Here is a 25,075-nt window from a genome sequence, read left to right on the forward strand (position 1 = left end):
ATCCTTTATTTTAAAAATGCACGTGGTTGTTATTATGCTTATTTTTATATCAATGTGTTTGGGTCAAGGTAACTAGACAGTTGGTCAAAAATATTCTGGATGTGCTTGTGAAAGTGATTGGGAATGAGATGAACATTTAAGTCAGTGATTCTTTTAGTACATATCATCCTCTATAATGTGAATCAATCTCACTAGACCAGTTAAAAACTAATAAACAAAGACTTTCCTCTGAGTTAGAAGGAATTCTATAGCAGACTTCCTGTGTGCTCTGCTGAAGCTCATCCCTAAGTCTTTGCCCAACCAAGCTCTAATTTTCTACCTTCATTCCCTCTCTCCTCCTGTTTTTAAACACACACACACACACACACTGCTGCTGCTGCTTCTGTTTCTCTGGGGGCGGGGGGGGGGGGGGGACAACTGAATAAAACCACTCTACTTTTGCAATGACTTTTAGCAAATAAGAAATGGAGGCTGTAAAAGTGGAACACATTTTCTAAACGTGAATTGAAAATCATGTAACATGGGGCCAGCGATGTGGTATAGGTGGTAAAGCAGCTGCTTGTAATGCCAGCATCCCATATTGGTGCCAGTTCAAGTCCCAGCTGCTCGACTTCTGATCCAGCTCTCTGCTATGGCCTGACAAAGCAGTTCTTGGACCCCTGCACCCACATGGGAGACCTGGAAGAAGTTCCTGGCTCCTGGCTTTGGATTGGCTCAGCCCCAGCCGTTATGGCCATTTGTGGAGTGAATCAGTGGATAGAAGATCTCTCTCTCTGCCTCTCTGTAAAAATGCATTTAAAATAAATAAATAAATAAATCTTTTTTGAAAAAGCTACTGGTTGGAAAAAAAAGAAATCATGCAATGTGAGTATATCTAAAAATATATATAAATACCCTAGTCCATGTGTCAGATTGTATATTCTGAGTATTATAATTAAAGGGCATCTAAGTGGATTTTATTTTTGTTCATAAAGAAGTTTGTCAGGCCGGCGCAGTGGCTCAGTAGGCTAATCCTCCGCCTTGCAGCGCCAGCACACCGGGTTCTAGTCCCGGTCGGGGCGCCGGATTCTGTCCAGGTTGCCCCTCTTCCAGGCCAGCTCTCTGCTGTGGCCCGGGAGTGCAGAGGAGGATGGCCCAAGTCCTTGGGCCCTGCACCCCATGGGAGACCAGGAGAAGCACCTGGCTCCTGCCATCGGATCAGCGCGGTGCGCCAGCCGCAGCGCGCTGGCTGCAGCGGCCATTGGAAGGTGAACAAACGGTAAAGGAAGACCTTTCTCTCTGTCTCTCTCTCTCTCACTGTCCACTCTGCCTGTCAAAAAATAAAATAAAATAAAAAAAGAAGTTTGTCATTATTTTGAAGAGGTTGCATTCAAGAAAATGCTCTTATTTTCAGTATTTAGAAGATTAAACAATTAAATTAGTAAGAAGAAGAGAGACATGAAGCAGAAGATGCAGTATTTGCAGTTTGAGAATGGTGAGGGAGGATCTATGGCCAAGCTTATCTGGGAAGCAAGCAGGGGAGCAGTTGAATTTGCTTAGCTTACATACCAACCAATGATTAAACAAATCTTTTTCTTTTTTCCTTTAGGCCTCTCACCTATTCAGCACTGAGCACACTTGTAGTCTAAGATGTTAATGATAGACAGATTGCAGTTATCCTGGCTTTTAGTTTCATTCAACCCTTTCTAATTGGAGCCCCAGGCGTGGATCACTCACAACCACTGCCCGTCCAACACTGCTCTGATAGATAAATAAGTAGAAAAAAATAAAGCAAGAACGGCAGACTGGTATGAGGAGACAGGCAGCGAGAGCGCGACATCCACATAGCCTCAAGCTCCTGACTGTGATGAAGGCTGTGAAGAGGTGATAATGCACCTTGTTCTTTGTGGCAGACAGATTTAGACAGGTCCTAAAGGCCAGAAGGTAGAATAGAAATTAAATGGCAAGCAGTTACTACCAGCAAGAAAGTAGTGTTCACTGTACCTCTCTGCGTAGAGTGTTGATAACACAGGTACCTCTACTCTGGGGCTCTGAAATAAACTGAATTAGGCAGAGAAAATTCAGTGTAAGCAGGTAGGCAAGGGAAAATAACAAGCAGATCTGAGACTGTGGGAAGGAAAAGGTGGCAACCAGCACAGAGAAGCTGTTCTCAGGAAATTTGGGTCAGCCCATACGTAGAATTTAGAATCAGAGGACCCGTGAGAACAGATTATGATATCATTGCTTATAGCATAGAAGACAGTTGTACAAATATCTCCTTTCTTGTTCTCAAATTATTTTAAGGATTTTAGCATTAATTTTGAATCTCTCTATAGCTGTGATACATAAGAAGTTTTGTACTTCTGTGAAGTTCACAGTATTTGCTGTGATCCTGCCTAGTTGTAGGTGATGAAAATGTCTAACATTAGCACCTTCGACTATGACACAAAATCTCTGAGAACATCAGCTATCAGAACACTAATCTGAAATGTCTCTCTACCCTGTTTGTAGACAAAAAATAATTTCAAGAAAAAAAAAAAAACTACACACCTTCTGCAGAGGCTACCTGTTCATGAGTCATTGAGTGGGTAACAATAGTGAAATTGATGTTTTGCATTTTTGAGACATTTCTCTAGGAATCAACAGATACTTGATTTTAAAGAAGTAAGTTATTTTCATTGTTTTGATGAAAATTCATCAAGTGCTATTGTCAGGCAAAGATGATATTTACTGCCACTTATTGGTTTTAATTTGTAAAACAATCCGGCCGGCTCCGCGGCTCACTAGGCTAATCCTCCGCCTGCAGCGCCAGCACACCGGGTTCTAGTCCTGGTCGGGGCACCGATCCTGTCCTGGTTGCCCCTCTTCCAGGCCAGCTCTCTGCTGTGGCCAGGGAGTGCAGTGGAGGATGGCCCAAGTCCTTGGACCCTGCACCCCATGGGAGACCAGGAGAAGCACCTGGCTCCTGCCATTGCATCAGTGCGCTGCGCTGGCCGCAGTGCGCCAGCCGCGGCGGCCATTGGAGGGTGAACCAATGGCAAAGGAAGACCTTTCTCTCTGTCTCTCTCTCACTGTCCACTCTGCCTGTCAAAAAAAAACAAAACAAACAAAAAAAAACCAAATAATTTATCCTTGCTCATTTTCTTGAAAGGGGAAAAGGAGCATAGAACAGTGAGGAGGTAGGATGCAAGATCGCTACCAAAACTAATTTATTTGAGAAGAAAAATAATTCGCAGAAGTGTTTGGCCAACTGCCAGCATGCATACTGACAGAACTTGTGTCGGAGGGCTCATTCCTCCAGGGGGCTGGGCATCAAATATCTCAGGGTGGGCTAAGGAGGGAGTAGGAGGCAGTAGTCCCAGGTGTACTTCTTTGTACAGGTTTTTCAGGTTTTGGGGGAGCTTACAAACCTGGAAAAGAATGCAGAGTGTGGGTGTGGAAAGTGCAGGGTATGGGGTTGAGCTTGTCTCTTGAAAGAATGCAGGGGTAAGAGGGGAAAGGGAATTTTACCAACTTTCATGCAAGGAGCTAAAATGGCTAAGGCTTATGTCCTTGTTCCATCAATCCTGACTCTGAGTATAGATAAGGAAATGGGGGTGCTGTTTCTTTCTGCCTACTTCCTGCTGATACGAGGTTTTGGAATGGGGTGGGATATCTATACTCTGGATCTGATTGGTTAAAGAAGAAAAGCAATCTGGTGTTGTTCCTATGTGCTGGCTTGGGATATAGCAGTCATTTGTTCCTGTAAGAACTTTGGAAACATGTTAATTATGCACAGTAGGAATAGGAGCATTGTGATCATGAGGATAGAAGGAGATTTAGAGACATTGCCCATGGTGGAAAGTATAACCAAAATGAGGAGGACCAAGGAGGAAATTGGCAGGCAAGAGTACAAGTCCCCGTCCAGGTAGTAGGAAGATACCTATGTGCCTGGTTGCTGCAGAGAAAGAACGCTCCTGTTTTGTTTAATATGTGCATGCTGGCAAGGATCTGTGGGATACGGTTAATCTTGCCTGCTTCTAGTCCTGGGCTTCTTCATTTCCTCCCTTTGCTTATGGAAATTTTAGCTGCTGTCAAGGGTTAGGGAAAGGACTGCTCTGACTTCTTAGAACGAAGTAGGGACCTGTGGTCAAGACAGGGTTCCAGCAGAAGGTGATCTTTCAAGGGGGCCATGGTGTCAGCTCACAGAAACTATCTCCATTCGAAGGTCCATGTTCAAGGCCATCTAAAATTTCATTGCTTCAAGTCTGGAGGAAATAGATCTAAAAGGCAGATTAAATATAAATACACAGAATACAAAACAAAGGATGAATCATTATTAAAGGACATAGAAAAGGTATTACCCAAACCAGAAGGGAGTTTACCCATTGAGAGGCAAATAGAAACTGAAGTGGACTGGGAAAGGGGAGGAGCTTGATTATAACCATTGGACATTAAGGCCTGGCCAGGTATATGTGAGGTTCAGACCTATCCATCTCTTCACATGGGGTACTAGAAGATACATCATAAGGGAGGTATATACCTCCTCAGGGAAGATACCCTGTTGATTCATTAGTTAGCTGGCCTGGGAGCAGAGCTGGCCTGAATAGGAGGTTAGTATTGAATACGTGGCATCTCTAAAAGGGAATTTCCAGTTCTGCCTGCAATGTTACTGACCCTAAGCTGTCCCCTCAACAGCAGTGGTTTCTTTGGAAGCTGGGCAGAGTGACGGGCTTTTTTGACCTCGAGAGGGCAACAGGCTCTTGCAGCGCTGACCTGGGAGTCCTTTAATTACAGGGCAGTTCTGTTTCCAGTGGCGCAGCTCTAGGCAGAACTGACAGGACTCTGAATTCAGAGGGTGGCTTCTGTCATGACTGCTGTTTATCCAGTGCCCTGGCTTTCCACATCTAAAATCAATGCCATTTGGGGGTCGACTGGCCTTGTTCGGGCTCCTTGATGGCAGATCACTGTGTAAAGCTATTGTTAATTGGCCTACCACCTATCCTTACAATTCTCCTGTTGTCCGGCTTGCTCTTTTTCCTCCTAGTCTCTGTTAAAGTAGACCACAGAGGCAGCCTTTAGGATGTCAGCCAGGGGGTACTCAGTCCCATTCCTAATCTTTGGTGGCCTGAACTAGAATTCTATGGTCACAGACATGTTCTAACAGTGTTTCTTTCTATGAGTTAAGATAATGCCCATGAGGAGAGCTATTCCTTCAAAGTAAGATCAAAACATAATGATCACTTTATCCAATTTTAAAGTTACTAAGACTTTTTGGTTTGAAAAGGGAGGTTTTGCCTGTTTACTGTGTCCATGGCAAAATAAATCTAGCTATAAAATTATATAACAATGTAAGCTCTTATTTATGCTATGCAATTTGTTCTTCTACATGCGGCCAACCTATTTGGTCTTTTATATGCGCTCAAGATTTTTAGAGAACAATGTTAGACATTCTTTTTATAAGGTATGAAGATCAAACTGTACATTTTGGAGAGTCCTTTAGAATAATGTTTCCCATAGTGACTATAAATTTCTTACCATAATTTAATGAATTTATACAAAAAGAGCACTTATTACCTAAATTTATCTTACATTTTTAAATAAAACTTTTAGACCTCAGTTTATGTTCTGCTAAAATAAAGACATTGGAAGGATCACACCTGAGGTCCCTTATATGCTCAATGTCCTATGCTTCCTTTTCTTAAACATTGTTAAAACTCAGATCAAACTAGAAGGAAAATCTATGATTAAGTTAGATGTGTATTTTTATAATAGCTGCTGTTTATTAAGGACATTAATAAATGATCTATTTTCATATATCTGATAGTTTATTAAGCAAATTGATGTATATATTTCCCCTATACAGTGGAGGACACAGAGATATCATTGTCACTCAGCTAATATTTGTAAGGGTAAAATCATAGTATCATAACCCAGTTAGGTAGATCCTATCACCAATATTATTAAACCTACAAAGACTCAGTTATTCTGACAGTTACTTGTTTATATAAACACTTCTCTCAATTCTTTCTATCTTGAATATTTTAGAGATTGCCAATCTAAGTGATTGCTCTCTATGGTTGCTAACTTGATCAAATTATGAAGAAATATTATTCTCAGCTTTTCTCAAAGGGATTAATCACTACTGCCTATTCAAGATTTTTAAAAATATAACATTACAATGTATCATTTTTCCATATGTCTGATGTGGTCAGAAGGCTGATCTCTAAAAGAATTAAGAAATATTAAGGTCACTATTTGTAAAAAAAAATTGACTGTAATGAAATACACTATAATTGACTTTTACTTGAAGGCTCATGTCACTTGGAAGTATAAGGAATGTAGGAGATTCAAGACAGTTGAATTGTGAGAAATCACATTGACATGAGAAAAACAAAGGGAGGACCACATTTCCAGGGACTGACTGACAGAAATTTTCTATGGACAAATGCTAAAACAGAATAGAGACTCCAAATGACAGTAAGGAAAGAGAACAGACGTGCTTCTGTGACTGGACATGCGGCACATCAGGCTGCCAGCTGGTAAACATCTTCTTCCCAAGTTAAGACAGGAAGAAGTTGCCATGCACCCCACCCCCAGCAGCTTTAACTGAGGGAAAATTCCACTGTCCTCCATTGACCTTTTTTTTTTTTATTAAACTTTTATTTAATGAATATAAATTTCCAAAGTACAGCTTATGGATTACAATGGCTTCCCCCCTCCCACAACCTCCCTCCCACCCGCAACCCTCCCCTTTCCCGCTCCCTCTCCTCTTCCATTCACATCAAGATTCATTTTCAATTCTCTTTATATACAGACGATCAGTTTAGTATATATTAAGTAAAGATTCCTCCATTGACTTTAACTCCAACCTGGGGTCTGACTGGCGTCCAAGTGACTATATAACTCCAAAGTGGGAAGCCACATTGCCTATGTCCCCTCTTCACCCCCCAAAAGTACCAGACTCAATGGACTATGCAGAGTTGTGCAGCTGATATCTGCTTGGCTGTAACCAGAAGCGACAAGAGCCAGAGGCAGGGAAACTTGCAGGGTAGAGAGCACACACCCTTGCATTCTGAACTGTGGGAGTTCTGAGTATAAGCCTGGGAGCTGTGAACAGTCACTTCACATGATCCAGGTGGTTCCTCTAAGCTGATGAGCTCTAGCAACAGGCTATAAAATCTGGACCCAACCTGAGGAAGTTCCTCACAACTCCTAGCTCATGGTGCTGGGATGCCCAGGCACAAACCCCACAATCATCTTTGCATAATTTGTCAGAACTTGGGGCAGTTTCATCATGCCTTTCAGAACCAGGATTGTTGATGTTGGTAGTACAATCTTTGAAGTAATTTGCACTCACTTGTTGTATCTAGAGTGCTCTGTGTGCATCATTCTGTCTTAGACAGCTGGTTATCACTATCCCCAACACTTGGCTCCCATCCTGGGAGATCTGGGGTAAATATCTCACTGTATGCTGCAACATCAGGACTGTATCAATCAGCATTAATTTCCTCAAACCCAATGGAATCTACCCAATGGGACATAAGGGAGAACATAAATGCATGCATCCTCTTTGGTTCCACACTTGACAATGCAAAATCTCATGTACATCTTGTAGTCACATTGTAAGACCAGAGCAGGTTAGACTTCACATCTTCCCAGTCCCAGGACTAGGGAGGGAAGTTGCTGTTATACACAAGTTGAACTCTCTTAGAAGGACCTTGGAAAGGGCCCATCCACATCACACAGTCCTACAGACACAGCTATTGGTGCCACATGCTCCAGCATTATTCATAATTGCCAGTGGGGTAAGGGACAGCTCCTTTTGTGACATTCAACATCAAGAACAAGGCACTGGGTATCAAAAAACCTAGTGTAAGTAACAGCAAACTCTCTAGGAAATGAGGATACTCAGCCTAGGAAGCCGACATTCACCTCAACCTCAACTTCTACCACTACAGACTGAAGCAGGCTACATAATTGTGTTAATCACTGACATAGCTGACATGCAAAAGCAACAACCCAAGTATACCTTATATTCCAACTAAACCATAAACTAATTTTCAATAAAATTATGATTAAGAGGGGACTATTGCACCAGATGTGCAAAGTCAACATAGGGACACAGGAAATGTAAAGAAGCAAGCTGCCATGGCTTCTCCAATAGAACAAGAGTTCTCCATAATTAGATCTGAAAAAAATGATGAAATCTCAGAAAATAAATTTAAGATAATGATTCAAGGAATCTCAATGCAATGCAAAAGAATACAGAGAGATAACATAAGAAATGAGGAAATCAATAGGTGATATGAATTAAAAATTCACTAAGGAGATAGAAATCCTTAAGAAGAATGCTATAGAAATTTTGGAGATGAAAACTTCAATAAGTGAAATTAAAAAAAAAAAAGATTTGTGAACTTCAAGAGCAGAATAGAGCAAGTGGAGAAAAGGATTTCTGATGTAGTGGACAAGAATTCAAGAATTCAGAAATTGCCCAAACAAAAATTAAAAGAAATGAAGAAAGAATAAAGTATATGTGAAAAATGGGGTACCATTGAATGATGATTCAAATAATAGATATTCTTGTAGAAGATAAAGAAGAAGGTTTTGTGAACCTGCTAATGAAATAATAGTTGAAAATTTCCCAAGTTTTGAAAGAGATATGAACGTGAATATACAGAAAGCTTAAAGGACCTTGAGTAGACTCATCCAAAAAAATATATTTTCAAATGTACACTGCACTCAAATTGTCAAAAGTTAAGGACAAGAAGAGAATTCTAAAGACAGTAGTAGAAAGTGTCAAGTAGCATATAAAGAAAAAGCAATTAGAAACTACTATGAAAAACTACATGCTAACAAACTTAAAAACCTCAAAGAAATATATACATTCCTGGGCACATATGACCTACCAAGATTAAATCAAGAGATACAGAAAATCTAAGATCTACAAGAAGCAATAGTTGCAAAGTGATCAAAAGTCTTCTTGGGGCCTGAGCTGTGGTGTAACAGTTAAAGCCACCATCTTCAGCACTGGCATCTCATATTTGCATTGTTTCCTGTCACAGCTGCTCTTCTTCCAACCCAACTCTCTTTTATAGCCTGGGAAAGCAGCGGAACATGGCCCAAGTCCTTGGGCCCCTGCACCCTAGTGGGAGGCACAGAAGAAACTCTTGACTCCTGGCTTTGGATTGGCACAGATCTGGCTGTTGCGAACAACTGGGCAGTGAACCAGTGGATGGAAGACATCTCTCTCTTCCTCTCTCTCTCTACCTCTCTACCTCTTTCTCTCTGTGTGTAATTCTGACTTTTAAATAAATAAATAAATTTTTTTTAAAAAAAGTCTTCTATCAAGGAACAGTCCAATGCCTTATCTTATGATTTTATTACTGAATTCTACAAAATATTTAGAGAAGAATTAACCACAACACTTTTCAAACTATTCAAATTATTAGTATGAAATTATGCCAAACTCTTTTTATGATGCCAAGATGACTGACAGCAAAACCAAACAAAGACACAACAAGAAAGCTATTGACCTATTCCTTTGATGAACATAGATACAAAAATTTTTCAATAAAATACCAGGAAAGTGAATCCATAATAACATCAAAAAGATCAAACATCACACTCAAATGGGATTTTTTTCTCAGAGAAACAATTGTGCTTCAACATTTGCAAATTAATAAATGGCATATGTCACATCAACAGAAGGAAAAACACAAACCCTATGGTCACTTCAATGGATGAGGAGAAAGCTGTTAATAAAATTCAATATCCTTCATGATAAAAAAGAAAAACCTACAATTTATGTAGAAAAGGAACGTAACTCAAAAGTATAAAGGCTATATATGATAAACCAATAGTCAATATAATACCAAACAAGGAAAAACTGAAAGCATTTCCCCTCAGATCTGAATAAGTCAAGGATGTTCCCTTCCCCACTCTTATTCAGTAGAGTTCTGGAAGAATTAGCAAGAGAGATTAGGCAGGAGAAAGAAATAAAGTGTATCGCCAGCTCCGTGGCTCAACAGGCTAATCCTCCGCCTTGCGGCGCCAGCACACCGGGTTCTAGTTCTGGTTGGGGCCCCGGATTCTGTCCCGGTTGCCCCTCTTCCAGGCCAGCTCTCTGCTGTGGCCAGGGAGTGCAGTGGAGGATGGCCCAAGTGCTTGGGCCCTGCACCTCATGGGAGACCAGGATAAGCACCTGGCTCCTGGCTTCAGACCAGCGTGGTACACCGGCCACAGTGCACCGGCCACGGCGGCCATTGGAGGGTGAACCAACGGCAAAAGGAAGACCTTTCTCTTTGTCTCTCTTTCTCACTGTCCACTCTGCCTGTAAAAAAAAAAAAAAAAAAAAAAAAAAAAAAAAAAAAAAAAAAAAAGGAAAAGAAAAGAAATAAAGGGCATCAAATTTGGAAAGGAGAAAGCCAAAATACCCATGTTTGCAAATGAAAAAAAACCTAAACACTACACCAAAAAGCTCTTAGAACTGAAAACCCAATTCAGTAAACTTACAAGTTACAAAACCAACATTCAATAAACAATACCTTTTTAAACACTAATGATGACCTCACTGAAAGAAAAATCAAGGGAGAAATCCCATTTATGGTAGCCACAAAAATAAAATACTTAGGAATAAATTAAAATGTAAAAGTGAAAGATCTCTACATGAAATTTATGGAACATGATGAAAGAAATCATCAAGGACATAAAAAAATGGAAAAATATTCCTTGTTTCATGGATTGGAAAAATAAATCATTAAGATGTCTATACTACCTAAGGAAATCTAGATTGAATGCAATCTCTACCAAAATATCAATGATGTTCTTCACAGAATTATAAAAAAAAATCCTAAAATGTATATGGAATCACAAATCACCCAGGATATCCAGAGTGATCCTGAACAAAAGAAAAATCAAGTTGGAGGCATCACGATATCTGACTTCAAAACATTCTACATAGTTACAGAAATTTAAACAGCATGATACTGTCATATAAACTGAAACATAGATCAATGGAAATGAATAGTGAACCCAGAAATCAATCCATGTACATATAATCAATTGATTTTTGGATAAAAGGGCCAAGAATATACATTGTATACTCTTGGAATTATTTCTTCAGTATGATGCTGGCAAAATTGGAAATATATGAGTAAAAGACTGAAATTATATATCTACCTCTCACCATGCACAAAAATCAACTCAAGATGGATCAAATAAATAAATTTAAGACATGAGACTTTGTTCCTGGAAGAAAACATTGGGGAAGCAATTAAAATCATTGAAGTAGGCGATGACTTCTTGGAAGACTCCCAAAACACAGGCTACAAAAGCAAAACTAAACAAATGAATTATATCAAACTCAGAAGCTTGTACACAGCAAAGGAAACAATCAATAGAGTGAAGAAAAATCCTATAGACATGAAAAAATTATTTTTAAGCTACCTATCCAATAAAGAATTAATATCCAGAAAATATCTGCAATTCAAATAAGTCAACAACACAAAAACAACTACTACTGTTAAGAAATGGGAAACAACCTCAATACAGTTCTCAAAAGAAGAAATACCAATAGGTAACAAATGTGTGAATAAACATGGTTAGTCTTTAGGGAAATGCAAATCACAACAGCATAGTCAGAATGTCTATTATCCAAATCACAGAAAATAACAAATGAGGTGAGGGTCTAGATAAAGAACTTCCACTTACCATTGATGAGAATGTAAATTAGTGCAACCACTATTGAAAGCAATATGAAGATTACTTAAAAAACTAGAAACAGACTTTGCAAATGATATAGTAATCCCACTACTGGGTATATACCCAAAGGAAATGAACTCATTATATCTAAGAGATACCTGCACCACCATGTTTACAGTAACTCTGTTTACAATAGCCAAAATATGAAATCAGCCAAGGTACCCATCATCAGATGAATGGATAAAGACTATTATCCAGTTATATAAAAGAATGAAATTCTACCATTTGCATCAAAATGGATGCAACTACAGGATATCATACCTAGTGAAATAAGCTGGACCCAGAAAGACAAATACTACACGTTCTGCCTTAAATTTGGGAGCTAAAATTAAGAAGAAAAAAAAAAGAAAGACGTGCCTGGGTGCATCAGTTTTGCTACAAGTATAGTTTTATTAAATTTTATTTTTTATCTTTGTCAAACCAATGGTGAAGAATAATATCCTACTATTATTTTAATGATCTGTATTATCTTAAAATTTACTGTATGTGAGTTAAACGGTCATCTTTTCATTTGATTATTTTTTTATTTTATTTTTGACAGGCAGAGTGGACAGTGAGAGAGAGAGACAGAGAGAAAGGTCTTCCTTTTGCCGTTGGTTCACCCTCCAATGGCCGCCGCGGTAGGCGCGCTGCGGCTGGCGCACCGCGCTGATCCAATGGCAGGAGCCAGGTGCTTCTCCTGGTCTCCCATGGGGTACAGGGCCCAAGCACTTGGGCCATCCTCCACTGCACTCCCTGACCACAGCAGAGAGCTGGCCTGGAAGAGGGGCAACCGGGACAGGATCGGTGCTCTGACCGGGACTAGAACCCAGTGTGCCGGCGCTGCAAGGTGGAGGATTAGCCTATTGAGCTGCGGCGCCGGCCTCATTTGATTATTTTTTTATAACTGTAACTTACATTCCTGTGGAATTATGATATTTTCATTTTATACTTGTTGTAGTCTTTATTTAGTGGAGCATTAAACCTTTGACTATAATTCAACTTAAAAATATTATCTCAAAAATTAAGAAATTAAAGAAGGAAGAAAGAAGAGTAGAGGGGAGATGGAGAGAGAGAGAGGAAGTAAAGCCCATTATATCCTTAAAATTGTATCTAAGAGCTATGTTAAATGTTATGTTAGTATTAGTATAACTATGTTATAAGCTATGTTCTGTTAGTATTAATTTAACATTAACATGAGAATTAATAATGATTGTGTTGTCCTGATTATCAAGTATTTGCTGTTACGTGGAGAATCCAATGTATTAAGAAATAAACAGAAGTATAAGAAAGAAATGAGGTTTTAAAATAATTATTCAAATAAATTATTACTTAATTGCAAAGAGTTCTGCAACAATTTGAGCATTCATTTGCAATCACATCAATAAATTATAATTGGATAACTTATTTTGGAAAGTGACAGTATTTTCTTCAAGGAAATGTTCATTAACGCCTTTTATATTTTTTCGAAACTGTATATCATAAGATATCTACATTATTTTTCCTTGTTTCTCCATCAATTATAACTCTTCTCCTAAAACATTATTAGATTTATATTTTCTTACAAGTATAGGACAACAGAAATATGAGAACTAGATACTTCCTGAAATCTGGGATTTAAAGATCAAAATATAACAAATATTAATTAAAACACATATTGTCTTAAGTAAAAAAATCTATTTATCATAAATGATTTTTCCAATACCAAAGCACTTCTATTGACTCAAAATCACTAGCTGTTGTCCTGAATCTGAGACTCAGAGTTTATGTGCTCTTGGAAACCCCAAACTCTTAATAGCACTCACAGACCCTGTTCTTATTCACAAATTTAAATTGCTGAAGAGCATCTAAACTATTCCAATAGCATTCAGATTAATGGAACGTCCAATAATCTCAGATCATCAATTATCCTGTGGTCAGAAACTTTAAGTTTTACACAAACTCAATCTCCTACTATTCTCTGACTTCATCTCCTCCAGACTGAAGGTTCTAGTCTCAGATCACTAAAAAATCTCCTTTCTTGATAATTTTCTCACTGATGTTTCATTCACCTTCTTTTAAGTGATAAAATATGGTTAAATCCACTTTCAACCACCTTTGTTATTCGCCTTTTTCTTTCCCACTTCCAGGTTCACAATGCTCCTGGAGAAAGGAATATGGTCACTTGATTGCCACTTCCTGATGGTTATTTTCAAGGTATCCTAAAACTATTCCATTCACCTGACATTCAAAATAAACAATATTATCCATTATTTTGCAGTCATTTACAAACTACTACTTCAATTATTATTTCTTCAGTGAAGTAGCATCTACTTTACTTATTTATTTTTTCCCTCCAAGCACCATGCATTTTTTGGTGATTTTAGAATTCTGGTAAATGATGCTTTTCATGCCTTCCAGTTTCCCAACTACTCACTCTAGTGAAGCACCTCTAAATGATTTGTAACCACCAACATGTTTACTCCATGGACTGCATCAATTTACCAGTAACTCTAACTTCTCCGTTTACCTCACCCAACCTTTTTTTTTTTTTAATTTATTTTTTGACAGGCAGAGTGGACAGTGAGAGACAGAGACAGAGAGAAAGGTCTTCCTTTACCATTGGTTCACCCTCCAATGGCCACCACGGCCGGCGACCGGCACACCGCGCTGATCCGATGGCAGGAGCCAGGTGCTTCTCCTGGTCTCCCATGGGGTGCAGGGCCCAAGCACTTGGGCCATCCTCCACTGCACTCCCCGGCCACAGCAGAGACCTGGCCTGGAAGAGGGGCAATTGGGACAGAATCCGGTGTGCCGGCGTCGCAAGGCGGAGGATTAGCCTAGTGAGCCGCGGTGCCGGCTTACCTCACCCAATCTTAATCTTATCGGGTTATACTGAATGGATAACTTCTTTAATCATGCCATACATTGATCTTCATATTTCTGGACATTTTCTTTTGTTAATAACTGGAAAATTCTGAGTCTAACTATCTCATATCTTCTATATATCAAATTACATTGATAATATAAAATTATGCATATCAAAAATAATGTCAAATTGGTCATTGATGTATAACAAAATTATTGTTAGCAAATGTTGATTAACAAGACTGTTTTAGCTATCCAATTACCTCTCTTGATCACCTGAATGAACATTTTGTTAACTCTTTTCTCTTAAGACTTCAAGTTCTGTTTTTCACTTATCTTTCAAGTAATGATCCCATTTTCAACGGCCAAATAGCTATCAGAAAAGAATATTCAACAATCTCACCAACAAAATTATCAACTCTTCAAGTCCTAAATTCCTATATTATTCAAAGGCTAAGTAGCCAGCATTTCTATCTGGAGATACACCCTGTTTTTGTGCACTAGATTCCCCTTTCTCTTACATATTCATGCAGTCCTTCTGAAATTGCTTTGTGACCTGAATCATTATTTTCTCCGACAGTATAAAATATATTTCCTGTTGTTCTCAGCGTCTCATTGTGCTTTTCACAGAACTGTTAAGCTGGAATAAATACATAATCATTTATTCTATTAAGTTGCTCAATTTAGACAGATTAACCTGTATTTTACCCTAAAATTTAGTATCTCATAAAATCACAACACTATTTTGCCTGCTGTCCATGTCCAAATCCTGACTTCTCTCTGTCACATTCCCCATCAAAGTCATCAGTAAAATTATTGTTTCTGATTTCATGAATATCTGAAATCCGATAATGCCACACCAGTGCAACTACTATTATGCAACTTTAAGCTATCATTATTTCTCATCTAGATTTTTACAATAATCTTCTGTATCTGCTATTTCCTTCTACAATTCAGTCAAGAAAAATAACTCATTACAGCTGGAGGTAGATTATGACATTTTCTCCTTGAAATAATATAAGCTTCTCCTCTCATGCAGACTACAATTCAAACCTCTGTGAGCTCTTTCTGATACTTCATTATCTCTTTGACCTCACTTCCTACTCTCTCCTTCCAGCCATGCTGATTGCTTTTCTATTCCAAGAAGATACTAATAAAGACATGGTCCACCTCAAAATTCTTACATTTTTCTCTCTGGTTGAATTGCTCTCCTATTAAATGGGAATTCTACTTCCTCACTTTATTCCAAACTTTACTAAAAATGTATTAATAAATCAAGAAACCTTCAATTGCAGCCCTATCTAAAACAGTACCACACTCAAAAGTGTATGTTGTCCATTGCCCTCTAACACTCCATGAAGAATATACACCTGGGAAGAGTACCTTCTTTTTTTTTTTTTTTTTTTTTTTTTTCATACCAAATGTTCAAGAGTTTTGCAGCACTAGTAAATAAACAATGAATGAATTTGTTGAAAAACATTTTGAGGACAATTTTAATTTAGTAAAAAATGTTGTGAAGGATTAGAAATATTTGGCAGCACAATGTCAGTTGGCCCTTAAAAATATTTTAAAGGATTAAGAATGGAACTTGTTTTGAGTATAGAAAGTATATTAAAAGTGATCAATGTTTCAAGTGAACCAAGAGGTCAGTTAAGTTGTATTATTATTTGTAGTCCATATAAGAAATGGTAGTCAGTTTTACTGTACTAGAACAGTGAGTAGGGATTGGTGAAATAAAAATGGACCAGGTCAGAACAGTTTCATGGCTTATGCCTGCACTTGATTCAATGCCAATGCATTTAGGAAGTATAATTCTAGATAATCACAGGAACCCCTTTTACACAGTCAATCACTCTTTCTAATTAGGGTGGATTAAAGGTTGTTCAGTTAATTGTCAGTATATATAATGTATTTTAATATTTTTGGGGCCTAATATAGGAATTTCCCATTCAAAGTCCTATGAATGTAGGGAAATTCTGTGTCCTATTATTTTATGTGACAAACATACATACAAAAAACATACCAATTATTCTGATGAGAATGATTAAGCTTTTTGTTCCTATAATTAAAAATGTGTAGCATTCTCGGTAATGGGTTTTCATGATGATGGCTAATTGCATCCATCTGCTAATTTTAATGAATTTGATGGCATGTATGCAGGAATTAATTTATAATAAAACATATAAATTTATTAGCAAAATCTAATTAAACTCTATTAGTCAAATGAGTTTAATATGCAAATATATTTAAATCAAGTTAATAATGACTATTTTACCTCATTCAACTAAACATTTCAAGGTAATATTTATTAAGGAAAAATTACATTGTTAATAATTGTAACTTTAAAAGCATGTAATGGCAAGAAGGTAATTAACACATTAAAAATTGGTCAATCTTACTAGCACGAAGGAGACACAAAGTAAAATAATGATAAGATACACTCATACATTACTAGTAGGAGAGTATATTGCATAATTTGGGCAATATACTAAGTGGAACCACCATGCATATGATATGCCCATGAGTCTGGTGGAAGTCTTGTCAGTTTGAAAGCACATCAATACTTTAAAATGTCCCCATTGTTAGACTAGAACTTCCAGTCAGAAATATATCCAATGACATACTTGTTAAAGGTTGTTTTGTTGAAGAAACATTTTTATAGAAAATATAAAACACATTTCAATTACTCATTAACAAAGAAATAATCGCATAAGGTATTCTGGTACACATATACTAGAAATGTATTTAAAAACAAATGTTTTAGGTAATCTGAAATTTAAGTAAATGAAATATTTACTGTGGACATTTTCTTTTAGATAATCTAAAACATGAAAAATAGACTTATGATAGGAATGTTTGATTTTTGTAGACTGAGGAGATACAAAGTTGTATATACAACCATACACTGGATGTGTGATTATAGTTGAAAAGTATATTACCAGAAAAACTACATGAGTTTCAGATTTTTCTATCAAACAAAAATCCATTTTAATTCCATTCCTACATAATTTTAGAAGTATCTTCTTATATTTGATATATTTATACATTGACAAAGTTTTATTGATTGGTCATATACAGCTTTTAAAATCATGTTGTATTAATATTTAAAAATATTCTAAATTTATTAATTGCTTAGGAGGATTTTAAATGTTACAATCACCTTATAAGAGTAATTGAAATAAAAATAGCAGAATGTTCTCAAGTATATAAGATTTAAGTTTAAATTAATGATTATAGTTTAATATGATTACTATATCACTTATTCACCACTCAATAAAAATATTTATTTAGGATTTATGTGCTCAATATCCTTTTTAAAATTATTTATTTATTTGACAGATAGAGTTAGACAGTGAGAGAGAAACAGAGACAAAGGTCTTCCTTCCATTGGTTCACTCCCCAAATGGCCACCACGGCCGGAGCTACCCCAATCTGAAGCCAGAAGCCAGAAGCCAGGTGCTTCTTCCTGGTCTCCCACGCGGGTGCAGGGGCCCAAGGACTTGGGCCATCCTCCACTGCCCTCCTAGGCCACAGCAGAGAGCTGGACTGGAAGAGGAGCAACCGGGACCAGAACCCGGCGCAAAAATGGGATGCCAGCGCGGCAGGTGGAGGATTAACCAAGTGAGCCACAATGCTGGCCCCCATTATCCTTTCAAGTAATGTTGTAACCAAGTGGTGGATGAGGTTCTTCTACTTATGAAATTTCTTTCTTACATACATAATTATGAATGTAGTAAAATTTTATTTCAAGAATATATGGTTTGCTGCTATATTATGCTATTATGAATCCTTAAGAAATTTCCAATACCAGCAGACATTGCAATAATATTTACAATATATTTACAAGTAATAATTTAGAAATATCTAGATTTGAGTGTCGAAAATTTTCTGTAAGGTTTGTTTATAAATAAATACTGAAGCAAAAAGGAGAGGAAAAATGCATTTAGAAACAGCTCACATAGGAAATAAATACAATAAGAATTTTAATAATTAGAAGACACACTGTGTGGGTGCAAACTGTTGAAATCTTTACTTAGTATATACTAAGTTGATCTTTAAAGTAATTAAAAATGAATCTTAGTGAAGAATGGGATGGGAGAGGGAGTAGGAGATGAGATGGCTTGCAGGTGGGAGGGTGGTTATGAGGGGGAAACCGCTATAATCCAAAAGTTGTACTTTTGAAATTTATATTTATCAAAAAAAAAGTTTTCTAAAAAAATTAGAAGACAGAAAGCCATAATCAGAAAAAAAAAACACTTAGTAAATAACTCATTAAATAAGAAAGAATGAAATAAAGTTAATGCATTAGGGAATTCAAATGTACAAAAATAAAATAAAATAAATTATCACCTCCATATAATCAGGGAAAAAACTGTAATGAGGTAGGAAGGAAAGAAGGGAGGGAAGAAGGTGGGAAAGGAAGAAAGAAAGAAAAACAGGAAGAATAAGAGGGAGGGAGGAAGAGGGGAGGATAAGAAGGGGTGAAGGAGAAAGGAAGAAGAGAGATAAAGAGACAGAATCAAAGATATGACCCTGCGTACAGGAAGAAATGATAACATTATTAAATAAATTGAAGAATTTCTTAAAACAACATGATTTCCAGCATACTCTGAAAATTATATTCTAAATTTTGTAGATATAGCTAGATAATTAAAGGTTAAGGGGAGTATTTTAAAAATGAGAGAAAACAATTGAAAGAAACTAAAGATGCTAAAAGTTATTAAAAAAGTGTAAGAACTATCTATATATTTTTGTGTAATAATGAGTAATTTGAGTTAAATATGATTTGAGTTAATACAGATGAACTGGCATTGGAGATAAAGCAATAAGAATTTTAGGTGGGAAAGTAATGTAATTTATTCTGTCACTAGGTCAGGTGAATATCAATACATATCTTCATAAAAGTTAATAGAGGGGCCAGCACTGTGGCGTACAGGGCAAAGCTGCTGAATGCAGTGTCCGCATCCCATATGGGCACTGGTTCAAGTCTCTGATGCTCCACTTCTGATCTGGCTCTCTCCTATGGGCTGGGATAACAGTAGAAGATGGCCCAAGCCCTTATGCTCCTGTACCCCCGTGGGAGATTGGAGGAAGCTCTTGGCTCTTAGCTTTGGTAATCAGCCCAGCTCTGGTAGCTGAAGCCATTTGGGGAGTGAACCAGCAGATGGACAACTCTCTGCCTCTTCCTCTGCCTCTCTGTAACGCTGACTTTCAAGTTAAATAAATAAATCTTTTAAAAAAATTAATAGGTTATTTGAAATACCTCAACATTTGTGATTAAAATAAAATGTTTAGAACTCAATGAAGCTTCCATATTTGATATTTTTTTCTTTCAAATCATACACAATATATTACTCAATGGTGACACACTACTCAAGATTCATATTAAACTTGGAATCAAGTCAAAATAAACTCTTCATGGGGCTGGTGTTTGGTTCTCTGGTTGTTGGTGGTGGATGCACACAGCCCAAGTTGGAGGGGCTGAGTTTTAGTCTCTGTTCTGCTTCCAATGTCAGCTTCCTGAGAGTCAGCAGTGATGGCTCCCACTGCTGGGTCCCTGTTACACACGCCAGGGATCTAGACTGAGTTCTTAGGTCCTAGCCCAGCTCTGGCAGGTGTGGGCAGTTTGGGAGTGAATCAGTGAGTGGGAGATCTCTCTCTCTGTCTCTTTGCCTTTCAAATAATTAAAATAAAGTAAATAAAAATTTGAAAGACAACTGTTTTAAAAATAATAGCATCGTAAGGCCAGTGCCGTGGCTCAACAGGCTAATCCTCTGCCTTGCGGCGCCGGCAAACCGGGTTCTAGTCCCGGTTGGGGCGCCGGATTCTGTCCCGGTTGCCCCTCTTCCAGGCCAGCTCTCTGCTATGGCCCGGGAAGGCAGTGGAGGATGGCCCAAGTACTTGGGCCCTGCACCCCATGGGAGACCAGGAGAAGCACTTGGCTCCTGCCTTCGGATCAGCGAGGTGCGCCGGCTACAGCGCGCTGGCCATGACAGCCATTGGAGGGTGAACCAATGGCAAAGGAAGACCTTTCTCTCTGTCTCTCTCTCTCACTATCCACTCTGCCTGTCAAAAAAATTAAAATAAAAAAAAAATAGTAGCATCGCTTCTCAGCCTTTTGGCTAGGATCAAGTTTAAAAATAATAGCAATTTTCACATTGTTTTCTAGAAAATATAAGTAAACAGAATTAACAAATATCTCTATACACACACATACACACATGCAGAATGAATGATTCTGGGTATGAATATATGAGATAAAATTGTCATAACTTGAAAATGATTTCACAGTTATCCTGGAAAAAAATCTGTTACAAAAAATTTCAAAGATGTAAGAGTTCAAGATGACCACTAGTTTCAAAATGAATCCTCATATGTCAAAATGAGTAACTCCAATATTGTAGTAAGTCTCTGTTATATTATAGTATACATTTTTCCTTGTTAAGCATAAGAAAAATAAAACTGAATGGAAATAAAATTATCCAGAAAAATTAATAAACAAAATGAACAAAACTATAAAATTTTGCTGAGATGCATAAATATAAATTTGACAAAATAACAGATGTATAAGCCTATCCTGGATTTAAAGAATCAATGTATTAAAGTATTATTGTATTTTAAATAAATTTCCAAATACATTACATGATTGACAGAATTCATAGCAGGTTACAAGATTTGATATAGTTTCCATACAGAGTTTTTCTGTATTGAAAAAAATAGTTGAGATATTTTCACAAAAATAAGAATGAGTTGCATTGCAAAATAGCAATATGTGCTATAATACCACAATAATGAAAATATTTTAATATATAATGTTTACAGTAAAGAGAAAAGAAATAAATACGTGTAAAGAAATCAATGAGTGAATACATTCTGGCATAACTGATTGGATAATTTTCAAATATTTAGAGTACAGAATTACATTTCACATAGACAGTCTTAAAATCATACAGATTGTAGGATAATATACCAAAACTTAAAAAAGAAGGTAGAGGATGTAATAATTTAGCCTAGAAGTTAAGACATCTATATTCCACATAAGAGTACTTGAGTTCAGTTCCCATCTCTGATTTCCATTGCAGCTTCTTGCTTAGATACATTCTGGGAGGCAGCATTGATAGCTCAGGTACTTCAGTACTAGCCACCCATATGGGACACTTAGATTGAATTCCCAGTCTGGTGTGGATCTTCGCAGTAGTCCAGCCTGTTCTGGCATTTGGGAAGTGAACCAGTAGAGGAGAACTCAGACTTTCTGTTTCCCTCTGCCTCTCAGATAAATCAGAAGATGAATTTAAAAATGAATTATAAAATTATAATAATTTAATGCTTTACCTCATATAAGCCTTATTACAAATTTATTGATTATTGTATTCCCATGAAAATTCATTTGCAGAGATCATTCATTTAGGTCTTTTTTTTTTTTTTCCATGATATCTTGGCTTTCCATGCCTGCTATACTCTCATGGGCTCTTCAGCCAGATCTGAATGCCTTGAGGGCTGATTCTGAGGCCAGAGTGTTGTTTAGGACATCTGCCATCCTATGAGTCTGCTGTGTATCCCACTTCCCATGTTGGATCTTTCTCTCCCTTTTTGATTCTATCAGTTAGTATTAGCAGATACTTGTCTTGTTTGTGTGATCTCTTTGACTCTTAGACCTATCAGAGCTATCAATTCTGAGCTGAAATTGATCACTTGGACTAGTGCGATGGCATTGGTACATGCCATCTTGATGGGAAAAAAGACCTAAATGAATGATCTCTGTGAGTGAGATCCCAGTGGAAAGAACGGGGCCATCAAAGAAGGAGGTACCCTTCTCCGAAGGGAGGAGAGAACTTCCACTTTGACTATAACCCTATCGGAATAAGATCAAAGTCAGCGAACTCTAAAGGCTTCCATAGCCCTGGCAACTCATGACTAGAGCCTAGGGAGATTACTGACGCCATGAACAGGAGTGTCAAATTGTTAAATCAGCAACAGGAGTCACTGTGTACTTACACCCCATGTGGGATCTGTCCCTAATGTGTCGTCTAAATCGAAGTAATGCTATAACTAGTACTGAAACAGTATTTTTATACTTTGCGTTTCTGTGTGGGCACAAACTGATGAGGTCTTTACTAATTATATACTGAAGTGATCTTCTGTATATAAAGAGAATTGGAAATGAAAAAAAAAAAAAAAAACCTGGTGTTAAAATGGAAATGGCATAGAAAATTAATTAATTTGAAAAAAAATTATGTAGGATCTCTGTCTTTAATGTGCTGTACATTGCTATTTAATGCTATAATTAGTAATCCAATGGTAGTTTTTTCACTTTATGTTGCTATATGGGCAAAATGTTGAAATCTTTACCTAATATATACTAAACTGATCTTCTGTATACAAAGAGAATTGAAAATGAATCTTTACATGAATGGAAGGGGAAAGGGAGCGGGAAAGGGGAGGGTTGCGGGCGGGAGGGAAGTTATGGGAGGGGGGAAGCCATTGTAACCCATAAGCTATACTTTGGAAATTTATATTCATTAAATAAAAGTTTAATAAAAAAAAAGAAACAAGTGGAAAAACAAAAAAAAAAGAAAAAAAAAGAAAATTCATTTGCAGAAAACTATTATATAAAAATGACTTTGCAGCACTTTAACACAGTTTTTATCAGCATTTTCATAATGATTACTCATTATCTGTGGAATATTTGTTCACTTTTATGTTGTATAGTTTTACTTTATTTTTGAAATTTTTACTACATGTATAAAACTTGATAATTAAAACAGTGCAATAGGCTGGTGCTGCGGCTCACTTGGCTAACCCTCCGCCTGCAGCACTGGCACCCCATCTTTAACTGCTTTCACAGCCCATAAGAGAGCTAGATTGGAAGTGGAGCAGCTGGGTCTCGAACTAGCACCCATATGGGATGCCAAAACTGCAGGCAGCAGCTTTATCTGTTACGCCACAGCGCCAGCCCCTACTATGTTATATTTGTAGTAAACCTTGTTATATAATGCATATGTAAACTGATCAATCTACAGCTGGTCTTTCACAAGGGATCTTCAGAAAGTTTACAGAAAATTTGTAGTATGAATACAACTCTATTCAAATTTGGTGGTTTCCCAAATTCTCTTATACAACATTTAGTTCAGTTTTCCATGATATTTTTAAAATATTCACAGATTTATTATCTGATTCATATAATAGATGAGAAGATAAAAATACTGACAAGTTTCTCCAAAATAAACATATCTCCTCAGGTACTTAATATCTCCCCACACTAGAGTCAAGGACTGTTTTGGCTTAATGTTTTATTTATTGTTTGATGTCCATAAAATCTAAGAATGTGAACAGTTTACAAGGGGAAGTTGTGTATCTTACAATAGGGGCAGGATTTGATGAAGCTTGTGTTAGAAATATCAAATAACAAATGAAAACCTAGTAGACTTAGACAATTTCAAAAAAACTTCAGAGATGAGACAGAAAACAATTCAGAATACATATGAATAGAGAAAAAAGGATGCTTGAGAAAAAAATAATTTTTAAAGCAAAAAAATTAGTTTTAATTATTATTCTCTGGATATGAACACTGAAACTATTTTCATGAATTTGTAAAACTTTGTGTTTGCTGAGACCTAAACACGCATTTACTTTTCCTTACAATAATGCATTTTAATTTTTTTTTCTAAATTATCTGATAAAGATATATTTTCAGTACTCTAAACTTCTTGGATGTAGTAGAATCAAATCTTGTTCATGGATTGGAAGAATTAATATCCTCAAAATATACATTCTACCCAAAGCAATTTACAGATTCAATATGACCTCAAACAAAATACCAAAATATTTGGCCTGCGCCGTGGCTTAACAGGCTAATCCTCCGCCTTGCGGCACCGGCACACCAGGTTCTATTCCCGGTTGGGGCGCCGGATTCTATCCCGGTTGCCCCTCGTCCAGGCCAGCTCTCTGCTATGGCCCGGGAAGGCAGTAGAGGGTGGCCCAAGTCCCTGGGCCCTGTACCCGCATGGGAGACCAGGAGAAGCACCTGGCTCCCGGTTTCAGATCAGCACAATGTGCCGGCCGCAGCAGCCATTGGAGGGTGAACCAAAGGGGCAAAAAGGAAGACCTTTCTCTCTGTCTCTCTCTCTCTCACAATCCACTCTACCTGTCAAAAAAAAAAAATTAAAAAAAAATATTCATCAAGGATCTGGAAAAAATGACCCTTTAATTCATATAGAATCACAACATCTCAAAAACCTAAGGTAATCCTAAACAATAAAAAAAACTGGGCCGGCGCCGCAGCTCAATGGGCTAATCCTCCGCCTTGCAGCGCCGGCACACTGGGTTCTAGTTCTGGTCGGGGCGCTGGACTCTGTCCTGGTTGCCCCTCTTCCAGGCCAGCTCTCTGCTTTGGCCAGGGAGTGCAGTGGAGAATGGCCCAGGTGCTTGGGCCCTGCACCCCATGGGAGACCAGGAGAAGCACCTGGCTCCTGCCTTCAGCGGTGGCCAGTGGAGGGCGAACCAACGGCAAAGGAAGACCTTTCTCTCT

The sequence above is a fragment of the Lepus europaeus genome, chromosome 5, assembly GCF_033115175.1.
Source record: "Lepus europaeus isolate LE1 chromosome 5, mLepTim1.pri, whole genome shotgun sequence".
Classification (NCBI taxonomy): Eukaryota; Metazoa; Chordata; class Mammalia; order Lagomorpha; family Leporidae; genus Lepus; species Lepus europaeus.